At 46.6% G+C, this 15,347-nt stretch overlaps 1 pseudogene; it reads left to right on the top strand.

Annotated features, from left to right (window-relative positions):
• Positions 1-1,477: 1,477 nt before the first annotated feature.
• LOC100519611 (small ribosomal subunit protein eS7 pseudogene) lies at positions 1,478-14,428 on the top strand (annotated as a pseudogene).
• Positions 14,429-15,347: the final 919 nt, after the last annotated feature.

Here is a 15,347-nt window from a genome sequence, read left to right as displayed (position 1 = left end):
TTGGGTCCCTGTCGAAGGGGCATGTTCTGGCCCCTCCTGGGAACCACAGTGCCCCTCAGAGAACGAAGGTGCTGTCCTTATTAGCTGCGCTGGGCAGACGAGGAAGCAGCCACAACACCAGGAGTTGCTCTGGACAGTGGAACTGGGGGGGTGGGGGTGGGGGAAGGCAGCCCCACAGGAAACAGCCTGTCCCAGGCCTGGAAAAGGGCTGCTCCAAGCCAGACCTGATTTGGAACGAAAGAAGGAAAGAGAGAGAGAGAGAGAGGAAGGAAGGAAGGAAGAAACAAAGTATTTCTTTTTTTTTTTGTCTTTTTGCTATTTCTTGGGCCGCTGCCGCAGCATATGGAGGTTCCCAGGCTAGGGGTCTAATCGGAGCTGTAGCCGCCGGCCTACGCCAGAGCCACAGCAACGCAAGATCCGAGCTGCGTCTGCAACCTACACCACAGCTCACGGCAACACCGGATCATTAACCCACTGATCAAGGGCAGGGATCGAACCCGCAACCTCATGGTTCCTAGTTGGATTCGTTAACCACTGCTCCACGACAGGAACTCCCAAAATATTTCTTGAACTTCATTGTTGTAGCAAAGGCTAATTGTCACACACACACACACCCCATTTTATAGGAGAGACTTGTACCGATGGCCGCCCAGAAGAAATCATTCCCAGAATCCTTGGCAGATGATTGTGCACAGAATTCCCAGGTCCCGCCCTTAGGGAAAGGGGCATGATGATAGCAGGTTATGCTCACTCAGCTCCGCTCTGTGCAGCTCAGGGGCCCGTGTTCCTTCTGTCCCTAAGACCTTGCCTTCATCTGCTGGGTCTGCATTGGCGCTCCACTCATGTCGGCATTCTGTGGTTGCCAGGCTCTGGGGTGGGGGTGAAGGTCGCTGGAAAGGGGAATAGAGGGGAGTTTGCTGGGGGCGATGGGTCTGTTCTGCGTCATGACTCTGGTGGGTGTCACATGAACCTATACACGTGTTAAAAGCCGTGGACCTGTAGACCAGAAGAGGGGAAAAGTCGATTTTACTGCATAATTTAAAGACTGAAATTAACACAGAGAGGCTAGATATGTATATATGTGTATGTGTGTATCTATACACTATACCTACATTTAGAATTTAGTCCTGTGCCTGATGCACAGAAAATGTTCTAGAACAGTCCTATTTGATGTGCGGTCCACAGACCAGCATCCCACACTTACTGTTCGGGTCCCTGATGATTCCGGACCTCGTGCTAGAGAATGAATGGATGACTTAGTTAAGCACCCCGGTTAGGCTGCTGCCGACTTTTCATTTTGAGAGACAACTTCCTCAGTGGAGTTAAAAGCGTGTTGATTTACACGACAGGTGCAAACTCCTTTTGTAGAAGCAGGTGAGCCCTTTGAATAGCGCTGCTCTGGAAAGCGTAGCTACAAAATAACGTTCACATTATGTGCATAAGAACCTTGCAACAATGGTCGCTGAAGGCGGGGACCATGGCGCTGATCCCTGGGTGGCCCGTGCCGGCACAGGACCTGGCCGGCAGACAGAAGATGTCAAATCAGGTTGGATGGAGGAGATGGGGACGCGTGCTCACAGTTCATCCCCTCATGCAGTTGACCAACTGGGGGGCAGATAAACAACCAATGTCGCCTAATGCAAGGCGTATTGAAATGTCAGCTGAATCGTGGCCCAAGAGTCCTGCACAAGGACCGAAAGGGGTGACAACCTGTTGGCACCTGTGTATTTCCCTGATGCCCTGGATTTTGCCTTTTTTCCATATGCCCCCAGAATGAGTCCTTCTCTCCAGGCTTTCACTGTCTATAGCACTGCTGCCACCATTCTTTTCTTTTTCTTTCTTCCTTTCTTTCTTTCTTTCTTTCTTTCTTTCTTTCTTTCTTTCTTTCTTTCTTTCTTTCTTTCTTTCTTTCTTTCTATGGCCACGCCTGTTATATGGAAATTCCCAGGCCAGGATTGAATCCAAACTTCAGCCATGACCTACACCTCAGCGTGGCAACATCGGATCCTTTAGCCCACCACGCTGGGCCAGGGATCCAACCTGCACCTCCACAGTGACCCGAGCCACTGCAGTTGGGTTCTTCACCCACTGTGTCACACTGGGAACTCCTGCTGCCACCTGCTTTAATCTAGAGCCCTGGCCTGTTCCAGAAAAGTCACACCCAAGATCTCATCCATGAAAAGGCAAAGGGGTGAAACAGAGGGAAATACCTGAGACTACAATTGAGAAGCCAGCACCTGGGGCCCCCACGCTGCCCTCAATAAGCTGGTTGGTCTCCGGGTGGGGGGATGCCACTGTCTAAAGGCTTCTATCTCCCTTCTACCTCCCTTGCTGCCCAGCAGATGGGCTGGGCTCCCAGATTCACCTTTACCCTTTCAACCCTGACCCCCGACATTCTCAAATTCACTGGGCTGACATCCTCACTCACTCATTGATAGAACCCTTTTCTTTTTCTTCTTTTTTTTTTTTTTTTTTTTTTGTCTTTTTAGGGCCACACCTGCGGCATATGGTAGTTCCCAGGCTAGGGGTTAAATCGGAGCTGTAGCCGCCGGCCTACATCACAGCCACAGCAACAGCAGATCCAAGCCGAATCTGCGACCTACACCACAGCTCACAGCAATGCTGGATCCCCGACCTGCTGAGTGAGGCCAGGGATCGAAACACACATCCTCATGGATACTAGTCAGATTCGTTTCCACTGCATCACAAGGGGAACTCCCAATAGGGCCCTTTTCATCCTTCTTTTCCTGCCTAAGAGCTGCACCTCTGGGCATGCTGGTCCTTTGCCGAAGGACCAGCAAGCTTTGACCATAGAGAAAAGCCTGTTTCCCTCCCAACAGGAAATCCAGAAGTTGAACGCCTAGCTTCGATCTCTTATCTGTCTTTGAGGTTTCTGGGTGCCCTCAGCACAGCCCAGAGCTGCCCAGCAAAGAAGTCTACCATCTCTGCCATCACAGAACTGCTGGCAGATCGCAGCTGCCTCTATTCTTTCAATGTATAATTTATGCGGCCCCTTTCCACTGCCAACGACAGCCCGCAAAGCGCACTCGATCCTGCCCAGGGAAACCGGGAGCTCTGCCCTCTGAGATGCGTGTGCTCTCCACCCACGGCCACGCACAACTTTTCCGAAATCTCTCGCTTTACTGGGGCACCTCACTAGGCCGGGAACAATGGGACCTGGGAATAATAAGACAGTCACCACAATTTCAAGGCTGCTCTCAGAGGCAGGGACGTGGGTGATATTAAACACATAGAATGTATTTGCAGCAGCCACGGAGCTGTGCCCAGCAGGCTAGAGCCCACAGCTTTACACAATTACATCTTAGCAGCCAAGTAGCATGGCCAACTGGGCATCGGGTTCCTAATCAGATGGCTGGCTTCTGATTTTGAGGCTGTCTGCTACCAGGAGGCCTCTGAAACATCATGCCAACTCTCCTCGCCTTTCAAATATAATGCACTCGCTCCGGCCCGGCCAGCCCTGCTGGGTTGCAGCAAGGATCAAGAGGAATAATACATGATTTAATTTGTTGGTGATATTGGAAAACATTAAAACCTAGACAAACAGGTAAGATTCTAAAAATGAAAAATTCTTTAGCAAACCTGCTCAATTTTTGACATAGTAAGTACATATGTTACAGTGTGAAACAGAGGGTCCCATTCAAATTGCATAGGTGTCTATGCCAGGGCACAAACATGCTTAAGTAAAAAGATCTCTGTGCTTGAAAGAAAAAAAGAAGAGAGTTCCTGCTGTGGTGCACTGGGATTGGTGGCGCCTCTGCAGCTGCAGGATGCAGGTTCAATTCCCAGCCGGCACAGTGAGTCAAAGGCTCCCTTTCTTGCCACAACTGCACCATAAGTTGCAACAGTGGCTGGGATCTGACTCTTGACCTGGGAACTCTATGTGCTGGGGAGTGGCCAAAAGTGGGGGGGGAAAGAAAAAAGAATATTAAAAAAAAAAAAAGGAGTTCTCCCTGTGGCTCATCAGGTTAAAAACCTGACACAGTGTCTGTGAGGGTTTAGGTTTGATCCCTGGCTTTGTTCAGTGGGTTAAGATTCCAGCGTTGCCACACACTGTGGTGTAGGTGTGGCTGTGGTGTCGGTGGGCAGCTGCAGCTCCGATTTGACCTCTAGCCACGGAACTTCTGTACGCTGCCGGTATGGCCCTAAAAAATGATGAAGAAGAAGAAGAATATAAGCAGGAGTTCTTTGTAACACACTCTACTCTGGCGACTCAGTGTGGTCTGTGGGCTGGCGTCAGCATCAGCACGTAGGAGCTTGTTAGAAATGCAGGGTCTCAGGCCTCTCTAGACCGAATCCCTGAATCAGAACCTGCTTTTTCCCAAGACCCCCAGGAGATTTGGGTGAGAAGTACCATAATCAGCAAGCCTAGGAGCGATATGGGAGCAGGGGTGTGCCGTCTGGAGCCCACAGCTCTTAGTTCAAGTCCAGTTCTGCCCCCACCTGCCTCCGTGGCCTTGGGAAAGCTGCTGGAGCCTGGTTTCCTCAACTAGAAAACCGTGTCATGCTATTTCACTTCTCGGTGGGACAAAAGGAACGTGAGGGGTAACCAGACATGGCCAGATGGGAGATGGAGAAGATACAGTGTCGGAGAAGAGCAGGAAACGGATCAGTGCTTCCTTCTGCTGCCCTGTGTCAAGTCCGCCCAGCCCATCTCTTCCCCAGTGGCCAAGACCTGCTGACCAAAGGCAGACAAAGAGCACGTGGCTCCCATCCTGCCTGCAGAAATCTGAACATTCAACCAACACAATGGAAAGAGGAGCCGCAGAGCTTGGGGCCATGAAGGTCCCCGCTTCCTCCAGGAGAACTGGTGGGTTTTCGGCCTGTTCCCAGATCACAGAGCATCCCATGTATGGTACCTGGAGACCCAAGGCTGAGGTCGGCCAGGGAGTGGAAGAACCTCAGAGCAGCCTTATGCTCCAGGTTGCAAAGCAGAAGGCTGGGGAGCTCTCCCAGGCTGTCTCAAGGCCTTGCCTGCAGGTGGATGAGACATTCCTGTTACACTGGGTTTTCTATTAAGCAGGCGTCTTGATATAACCTGAAAGTGAGGGTTCTTGACCTATGTTTCAAAATTCTCCAGCAATGCTGGGAAATGGACTGCGTCACACTCGACAAAATTCCATTCAAGTAATTACCCAGGGAGAATTATTCTAATTGCACAGATGTAAGTGCTCCATTTCGTGGGTTTAAAAATACCCACTTTCCAGGGCTGTGGGGAGCATTAAATGAGATAAGGCGTGGATGGCTCTTGGCAGAGGGCTTGTGTTATTCATCTTTTCCCTGCAATCTTGCAGATGAATTGAAAGCTTCAGTCTGACCCAGAGGCCTCGTCCTTGACCTCAGCCCTGGCAGCTGCATTTTGATGGCTCTGCTAATCAAAGGTCTAGTTCACAGTCATGGCGTCCCAGGCCCTGATCCTAAAAGCCCCGACTCATGGCGGATGGAATTTTTTGCTTTTGTTTTTGTTTTTTCTGACAAAGCTCTTCTATTTTTTTGCTGAAACCACAGGCAGCCTGGCCCTCTGTGCTTTCTGCAGCTGAAACTGATCCCTTGAGGAAATCAAGTTAAAGAAGCGCTTGCAGACACTAGTTTTAAATGCTCCTACATGTGCATTCAAAACCCAGGGACTATACAAGCCAACATGTAAGATAAATAGTACATATTGAGTACACACTGACCAGGTGTGGGAGATGGATTTATTGGCCCCGATTCTTCACCCTCCCTGTATCCACACCCTTGCCAAGGCCTCATTTAGGCAGGGTAATTCCACACCCCCAGATCTGGGGCTTGACCATGTGACTTGCTTTGGCCAATGGGATGGAATAGAAGTGACGTCACGCCAGTTCCAAGCCTAGGTCTTAAGAAGCTTCACATGTTTCTGCCAGCTACGGAAAGAACTTCCCCTGTGCACCTGCTGTCCCATCAAGCTGGACTCCAGACTGAACCCACGTGGGTCAGAGCCTCACCAACTGCACACAGACCATTAGGGAAGCTTAAAGCAGAGTCATCCAGCCCAGCCCAGCCTCAAATAACAGAACTGCCCCAGCCTGCCTGGAGAACCAAAAGAAAAGAAAAGAAAAGAAAAGAAAGGAAAGAAGAAGAAGAAGAAAAAAAAGGCTGTTGCTTTAAGCCACTGTGTTTGGGGATAGTTTATTATGCAGACTTCTTGTGGCCGAAGCAAACCAATATACCACGTGATGAAATTGAAAAAATAAAAGGGGAGGAAAAGAAATTAGGAGGGAGAAAAAGGAGAGCAGGAAAGAGGGGGAAGGTGAGATGTCCTTACAAAGTGTGAGCTCGTTCTGGCTGAAGACGAACATGGCCTGTCAGGTGCTCTCGGCTCCAGGCGCCCAAAGCAGTAACTATGTACCTTGGTGCCACAGAGCCTGGTTGTAGCAGCTGCACGTCATCCTAGGAAGCTGAGTAGAAGAAGCCCAGAGGAAGCAGAGTTCACAGGGAGACAGAAAAGGGACTGCAGAGCTAGGGACACGTAGGACCAAGGATCAACAAGGCCCACATCTGCATTCCAGGTGAGAGAAGATTGGGGATCAGATATATGTTACTGAGACTCAAGCCCAGCTTAGGAAGGCAGGACAGGGCTGATCAGAACATTAGCCTTGGACCGAGGCAGGCAAGGGAGACCCAGAACTAAGCCCATTTCCTCTGGGTGAGGGTGGGGCAGGGACAAGGCAGGTGCCAAGTGTTAAGAGAAAGGCACTTAAGTGTAGGAAGGAGTCAAATGGGAAGAGAAGTGTTTTAGTTAGGGTTCCCCAGAAAAACAGAATCAAATGGATGGATAGATAGAATAGAATATAAAGAAAGATAGACAGATATATAGATATGTAGATAGACACACAGATACATAGATGGAATAGATAAATACTTAGATCTATACATACATACATAAAAAGAATAGATACTTATATAGAATAGAAAGATAGATACACAGATACATAGATAGATATACAGATAGGATATATAGATGCATAGATACTTAGATACATAGAAAGAACAGATACATAGATACACACATACATACATAGCATAGAATAGATACATAGATACATAGAATAGAAAGATAGATACATGGAGTTCCCGTCCTGGCGCAGTGGTTAACGAATCCGACTAGGAACCATGAACCATGAGGTTGCGGGTTCAGTCCCTGCCCTTGCTCAGTGGGTTAACGATCCGGCGTTGCCGTGAGCTGTGGTGTAGGTTGCAGACGCGGCTTGGATCCCACGTTGCTGTGGCTCTGGCATAGGCCAGTGGCTGTGGCTCCAATTCGACCCCTAGCCTGGGAACCTCCATATGCCGCGGGAACGGCCCAAAGAAATAGCAAAAAGACAAAAAAAAAAAAAAAAAAAAAAAAACAAAAAAAAAAACAAAGAAAGATAGATACATACATACATAGAAGAAAGATAGATACATAGATACATAGAATAGAAAGATAGATTGATTGATTGATTTGAGAAATTGGCTCACATGACTATGGAGGCCAAAAAGCCTGAGGATCTGCCATCTATAAGCTGGAGACCCAGGGGAGCTGGTAGTGGGTTCAGTCTGAGTCTGAGGCCTGAGAGGCAAGAGCACCAGAGTCAGGGCAGGAGAAGGTGGCTGTCTCAGCTCAAGCAGAGACTTGAACATGACCTTCCTTTGCCTTTTGTGTTCTATTTAAGCCCCTGGCAGGTTAGATGGTGTTCACCCATGTTGGGGAAGTTTCTTTACTCTGTCTACCAATTCAAATGTTCATCTCTTCTTCTCAACTGAGAAACCTTCACAGACACCCCCAGAAAATGTTTTACCCCTCTATCTGACCTCCCTTAGCCCAGTCAGGTTGACCCATAAAATTAGCCATCATACAGAGGTGCCCGGTGGTTGCATTTGGGGGACTTGTCATGTGTGGGTTACTCGCCTATTGGAGTGGGTTGAATGGCAGCCCCCCAAAGATGCATCCATGTCCCGACCCCTGGAATCTATGACTATGACCTTGTTTAGTAAAAAGGTCTTTGCAGGGAGTTCCCATAGTGGCTCAGTGGGTTAAGAACCTGATGATGTCTCTATGCAAAATTCCTGGCTTCACTCAGTGGGTTAAGGATCCAATACTGCCACAAGCTACAGCATAAATCCCAGGTGGGGCTTGGATCCATGTTGCTGTGGCTGCAGCTCCAATTTGATCCCTAGCCTGGGAACTTCCATATGCCACAGGGGGGGGCCCTTATTTAAAAAAAAAAAAAAAAAGTCTGCAGAGTTCAAGATCTGAAGATGAGATCATCCTATAGGATCCAGATCAGCCCTAAAACCAATAACAAGTGTCCTTAAGAGAGAGAAAAGAGGGGAGTCCCCTGGTGGCTCAGTGTGTTAGGGATCCAGCATCATCAACGTTGTGGCTGGGGTCACTGCTGTGCTACAGGTTTGAGGATTTGAGTCCAGGCCCTTCTACCTGTGGCCAATATTAAAAAGGGGGGCTGGGGGAGAGAGGCCACGTTGTAATAGGGAAGAAGCTTTGTATTCTATTACAAGTTAATCACTAAAGGAGTGTTGCCTCTATGCTTAAATTACACACAATGGCCCATCTGTGGGAACCCTGCCTAGAGGTAATGAGAGTCAAGCTAAAATACCTTTGTTTAGCTGACAGGAAACATTCTAACCAAGCCCGCCTAATGGTTGCAGGAAAGAAGAAATTAACACACCCTCTCTGGAGTCTGGCCTGAACCAGGACTCTCGCCCTCTCCCCTTTTAGGATCAAAGAAGCCTGAATTCTAGCTCAGGGAAGACGGCTCTTTGGGACACCAGTCTACCATCGCCTTGGTCTGGCTTTCTGAATAGAGCCAGCAGTCCTTGCCCTAACAACTTGTCTCTTGATTAATTGGCCCATCGTGTGTTGTGCAGTAAGAGCTTGGACTCAATCAGGATGTGAAGATGAAGGCAGGGATGGCAGGGCTGAAGCCACAAGCCAAGAAAAACCTCGAGCCCCATCTCGAAACTGGAAGAGGCTGTGAAGACTGTGCCTGGAGCCTGATGCCACCTTGATTTCAGACTCTTGGTCCCTGGGACTGTAAGAGAGTACATTTTTTTTTTTAAGCCACAAGGTTTGTACAATTTGTTATGGCAGCCCGCTGAAGCTGATAGACCCCTCCACCCTGTGTCACAGTAGAGTCAGCTACCGATGAGAACGTTCCCCCAAAACACCTCTCGGAAAAGAATCCCTTCATACATGAGCACGTCTCATCCTGGTGTCACCTCATGCCTCTTGGAATGGTTATTATCAAAAAGACAAAATAGCAACTGTTGGCGAGGATGTGGAGAAAAGGGAACCCTCATGAACTATTGATGGGAATGCAAATTGGGGTGCAGCCACTGTAGAAAACAATGAGAGAATTCCTCAAAAAATTCAGACTAGACCCATATGATCAAACCATCCCATTTCTAGGTATTTATCCAAATGTGAAAAGATACATGGACCCCCCTACGTTCATTGCAGCATTATTTACAGTAGCCAAGATATGGAAGCAACCTAAGTGCCCGTTAAGGGATGAATGCATAAAGAATGCATAGTGTTGGGAGTTCCCCGTACTGGTGCGACTAGGAACCGTGAGGTTACGGGTTTGATCCCCGGCCTTGCTCAGTGGGTTAAAGAACTGGCGTTGCTGTGGCTGTGGTGTAGGTCGGCGGCCACAGCTCTGATTAGACTCCTAACCTGGGAACCTCCATACGCCACGGATTTGGCCCTAAAAGGACAAAAGACAAAAAAAAAAAAAAAAAAAAAAAAAGAATACATGGTGTTATTTGCCTTCTCTGATTTACTTCACTTAGTATGAGAGTTTCTAGTATGATATCACTTATATCTGGACTCTAATACACGGCACAAATGACCCTTTCTGCAGAAAAGAAACTCATGGACTTAACAGACCTGTGGTTGCCAAGGGGGAGTGGGAGGGAGTGGGATGGACTGGGAGTCTGGGGTGAATAGATGCAAACTATTGCATTTGGAGTGAATGGACAATGAGATTCTGCTGTAGAGCACAGGGAACTATAACCAGTCACTTGTGATGGAACATGACGGAGGATAACGTGAGAAAAAGAATGTATACACGTGTGAGTGGGTTTCTTTGCTATACAGTAGAAATTGACAACACTATAAACCAACTGTCATGGAAAAAATAAAAATCATTAAAAAATACATGGTGCAAAAAAAAGAGAAAGAAAATGATAGCCAAGATTTGATAAGAAATTGAAAAATATTTGAAAAATAACCAAGTGTGATTTTAATTTATATTTCCTGAATTTGCAGTGATATTGTGCTTCTCACACATGTGTTGGTTATTTGAATAGCCTCATTGTGTGGTTTCCTTTTAGGCAGCTTGCATGTTTTTCTTCTTGACTGTTTACTTTTTTATTGATTTGCAGGTGTGATTTATATATTCTGGATATCAGTGTGTGTTACCTATATGGCAAATATTTTCTTCCACTGTGTGGCTTGAGTTTTCATTCTTCTCATGGCCTTTTTTTTTTTCTTTTTCTTTTTTTGGGCTGCACCTGTGGCATATGGAAGTTCCCAGGTTAGTGGTAGAATAGGAGCTGCAGCTGCCAGCCTACACCACAGGCACAGCAATGCCAGATCCAAGCCACATCTGCGACCTGTGCCACAGCTTGCTACAACACCCGATCCTTAACCCACTGAGTGGGACCAGGGATAAAACCTACCTCCTTGTGGATACTAGTCGGGTTCATTACTGCAGAGCTACCAAGGGAAGGAACTCCTAGAATATTTTTCATCTCTATAATCACAAGATTAAATCTCTTGAAGTACACCATTAAAATTGGGGTCTAAACTCTAAATAACTCTAAAATGGCACATATACCAAATTCCCATGCGCAAGTTAAAGATTGGTGCCTACTTCAGAGTTCCTGCTGTGGTGCAATGGAATTGGCATCATCTCTGCCGTGCCAGGATGCAGGTGTGATCCCTGACCCAGCACTGTAGGTTGCAACTGAGGCTCAGGTCCCTCCAGAGGAACTCTGTATGCTTCGAGGTAGCAGGGGGGAAAAAAAAGATTTGATACATACAAATTATTTTTTTATTTTTATTTTTTGCTGCACAGCAGCATGTGGAAGCTCTTAGGCCAGTGATCCAACCTTCGCCACAGCAGTGACAATGCCAAGGAAATTCATGTACAAATTATTTTTGAAATAAATGCCCAAAACATGAATATCATTGTTTTCTCTTTAAAAAGAAACATTTCAGGTTTAAGGTGACAAGATGTTAGCTTTTAACTGGGTTGATGCTGCCATCTAGTGGACACTTTGGAAAACTGATGGCATGTTTTTAATAGTCACAGTGATGGATGTTCTAGTATGTAGTACAGAGGGCCAGGGATGACTGACATCCAGAAATAGGCAGGAGAGTACCGAAAGATTAAAATTATACTCTACAGGAGTTCCCGTCGTGGCTCAGTGGTTAGCAAACCCAACTAGCAACCATGAGGACGCCGGTTCAATCCCTGGCCTGGCTCAGTGGGTTAAGGATCCGGCGGTGCCGTGGGCTGTGGTGTAGGTTGAAGACAAGGCTCAGATCCCTCGTTGCTGTGGCTGTGGTGTAGGCCAGCAGCTACAGCTCCAATTCAACCCCTAGCCTGGGAACCTCCATATGCTGCAGGTGAGGCCCTAAAAAATCAAAAGACAAAAAAAAATTATCCTGGAGCTCCCATCACGGCTCAGTGGTTAACGAATCCGACTAGGAACCATGAGGTTTCGGGCTCCATCCCTGCCCTTGCTCAGTGGGTTAAGGATCTGGCGTTGCCATGAGCTGTGGTGTAGGTCGGAGACTTGGCTTGGATCCCGGGTTGCTGTGGCTCTGGCATAGGCCGGCAGCTATAGCTCTGATTAGACCCCTCGCCTGAGAACCTCCATATGCCGCGGGTGTGGCCCTAGAAAAGGCAAAATGACAAAAAAAAATATATCCTCTACAAATTTCAAAGGTCCCTTCACATAAGCAAAAAACTCATGATTATCTGAGCCTAGAAATTCACCATGTTATATATATACATATTTTTGCATGATTTTAATATAGCTTGAATTTTTTAGGCATTTCATTCATCTTGCCAATGGGGGTACATTGCCCTTGGATTTGTTCTGAACTTTCCCAAGAGTTATTAACCATTTCAAAAAAAAAATGTATCATCAATTTTGTCACACCCAGTACTTGAATCAGTCTGCACATGCAGCTGTCTCATTCACGAGGGGTGGCTATAAACATATAGACAGGGTTGTATAGCTATATTTCTTAAGCCCTTGCTTCAAATTATCAAATATAAAAAAATGTTAATAGAAATTTCCCTTGTGGGGCTGTGGGTTGAGGATCTGGTGTTACTGCAGCAGCTCAGTTTCGATAGTGCAGTGCGGCCATAAAAAGAAAAAGCCTGTTGGGGAAAGAGATAAATCTCTCAGTAGAATTTCAAATAATTTATGGAGCTAGTCCATCCTCAAAGAGGCGGGGCCTCAACGTCCACTCTTGAAATGTTGGCTGCAATGGTTTCCTTTCCAGGAGGATGGAAAGGGATGGGGGTGGGTAACTTAATGGGAGAGAAGCCTGACCAACGCCACCTCGGCCAAGTGTTTTACTTAAGCCACACTGAGGACGACAGTGCAGGGGTCACAGTTTGGAGAAGCACCTGAATTGTATTCCACCAAACTACAAAATAGGGAAGGCCTGTAGAGGCAAAAAGCACAGGTTACATAAATTGTTTGTCAACAGTTAGGGTTGGATCCAGCAAGAAGTAAGGATGCTTATTAAGCAAAAATTGGTTGGAGATCAAAATGGTTGCATGGTTACAAAGAGAGATCTTGAGGGAGTTCCAGTCATGGCGCAGTGGTTAACAAATCCGACTAGGAACCATGAGGTTGCGGGTACGGTCCTTGGCCTTGCTCAGTGGGTTAAGGATCTGGCATTGCTGTGGCTGTGGTGTAGGCCAGAGGCTACAGCTCCGATTAGACCCCTAGCCTGGGAACCTCCATATGCCGTGGGAAGTGGCCCTAGAAAAGACAAAAAAAAAAAAAAAAAGAGAGAGAGAGATCTTGACACCATTTTAAGGTGGCAGCTGGCAGCTACTAGCAGATCCCATTGTGAGAACAGCTTGTGGTGTCCTTGAGTTTGACATACTTCAGAAAATTCAACTTCTTGGAGTTCCCAATGTGGTGCAGCAAATTGGACTAGTATCCATGAGGATGTAGGTTCAAGTCCTGGCCTCCCTCAGTGGGTCAGGGATCTAGTGTTGCCGTGAGCTGCAGTGTAGTTTGTAGATGCAGCTGTGGCTGTGGTGTAGGCTGGCAGCTGCAGCTCTGATTTGACCCCTAGCCTGGGAACTTCCATATGCCTTGGGTGTGGCCCTAAAGAGCAAAAAAAAAAAAAAAAAAAAAAAAATTCAACTTCTCAAGAATGCAGGAATGTGTCTGAAAACCATATCCACAATAGCCTCCCAGATGCCTTAACCAGTTTAATGTTTTGTCAGAACAAAGAACAAACATGAAACAGGACAAGGGTATATTCTTTCAAGATTCCCAAAGGGACAGATTAGCATGGACACAGCAAATCAGCATGATCTTGGTGTCTGCGAAGGAAATCTCATCTTCAAAAGCGTGCCAGCAGCCAGCATCGCCAAGGTCCAGGCCATGTTCAGCTCGGGGCTAGGATTGTGAAGCCCAATGGCGAGAAGCCGGATGCACTGGAGACGGGCATCTCCCAGGCTCTCCTGGAACTGGAGATGAACTTGGACCTCAAGGCCCAGCTGCTCGAGCTGAACCTCATGGCCGCCAAGGAAGTTGAGGTTGGCAGCGGTCAGAAAGCTGTTATCATCTCTGGTCCTTTTCCTCAACTGAAGTCTTTCCAGAAACTCCAGGTCTGAGTTGTGTGTGAGTTGGAGAAGTTCATTGCTCAGAGGAGAATTCTGCCCAATCCACCTCAAAAAATCCATACAAAAAATAAGCAAAAGTGTCCCAGGAGCCACACCCTGACAGCCATGCACGATGGCACCCTGGAGGACTTGGCGTTCCCTCGTGAGATGATGGGCAGAGAATCTGGGTGAAGAGGGACGGCAGCCACCTCATAAAGGACCCTTTGGACAAAGCACAGCAGAACAACGTGGAGCACATGGTATGAAACAGTTTCTGGAATCTATAAGAAGGTCATGGGCGGGGATGTTAATTTTGAATTCCCAGAGTTTCGGCTATAAATAGAAATGACTAAATAAAATATTATTCATAAGTGATTTATTTTTGTCACACCTGTGGCATATGGAAGTTCCCAGGCTAGGGGTTGAATCAGAGCTGCAGCTGCTGGCCTACACCACAGCCACAGCAACTCGGGATCCAAGCCGTGTCTGTGTCCTACACCACAGCTCTCGGCAATGGCAGATCCTTAACCCACTAAGCAAGGCCAGGGATCGAACCCGTGTCTTTTTTGACTTGGGTTTTTTTTTTTTTTTTTTTTGGTTAAAGCAGATATGCAATGTATGTTTGACAGGCCATAAGACAGGCCATTCTAGTTAGCATCAAAAGTTCAAGCCAAATCATGTATAAGCCAAAGTAACTTCCCCATACCTCAGATGTGGAAATTTTTCTCATCAACATTAACAGTTATAAGTCATGCTGGTAGCATGTATCTTTGATAGGCAGTGATAAAAATGGCAATTTACCTCTGTGACCTTCCTCCTCCTAAACTTTCAGCTAATCACAAGGGGACCATTCAGACAAATCCCAGTGAAGGAACACTTTCCAAAATACCTGACCAGTATGCCTCAAAACTATTAAGGTCATCAAAATAAGGAAAGTATGAGAAATTGTCACAGCCAAGATGTACCTAAGTAGGCATGATGACGAAATGTCATGTGATATCCTGGAAGGGATCTTGGAACAGAAGGATATTAGGTTAAAACCAAGGAAATCTGAATAAAGTATGACCTTGACAGTAAAGTGCCAACACTGGTTCATTAATTGCAACGAGTACCCTACTTTGATGAGATGTTAATAAAAAGAGAAATTGGGCGCAGGGTATGTTTGAACTCTCTGTACTATCTTTGCAATTTTTCCTTAAATCTAAAACTTTCTTTAAAAATAGGTCATTCTGGTACAAAGACAACTACAAAATGTCACCAAGGGATATGAAAAAAAAAATAAGTAGAAAGACTTATCATGTTCGTGGAGTAAAAAAAAATTACCCTTTAAAGATATTTCTCCCTGGATATTTATTTCAAAATCTAGCTTGGTTTCAATCAAAATAGCAAAGAATTTATTTGAAATTGAAAAACACATTGGTTAATTTCATCTGGAGAATG

Source organism: Sus scrofa, chromosome 7 (assembly GCF_054392235.1).
Source record: "Sus scrofa isolate SSC_HxYL_T2T_F1_AM1 chromosome 7, Sscrofa_HxYL_maternal_Yorkshire_Landrace_v2.0, whole genome shotgun sequence".
Lineage (NCBI taxonomy): Eukaryota > Metazoa > Chordata > Mammalia > Artiodactyla > Suidae > Sus > Sus scrofa.
The sequence above is the reverse complement of the archived record's forward strand: the minus strand, read 5'-3'. Positions and strand labels throughout refer to the sequence as shown.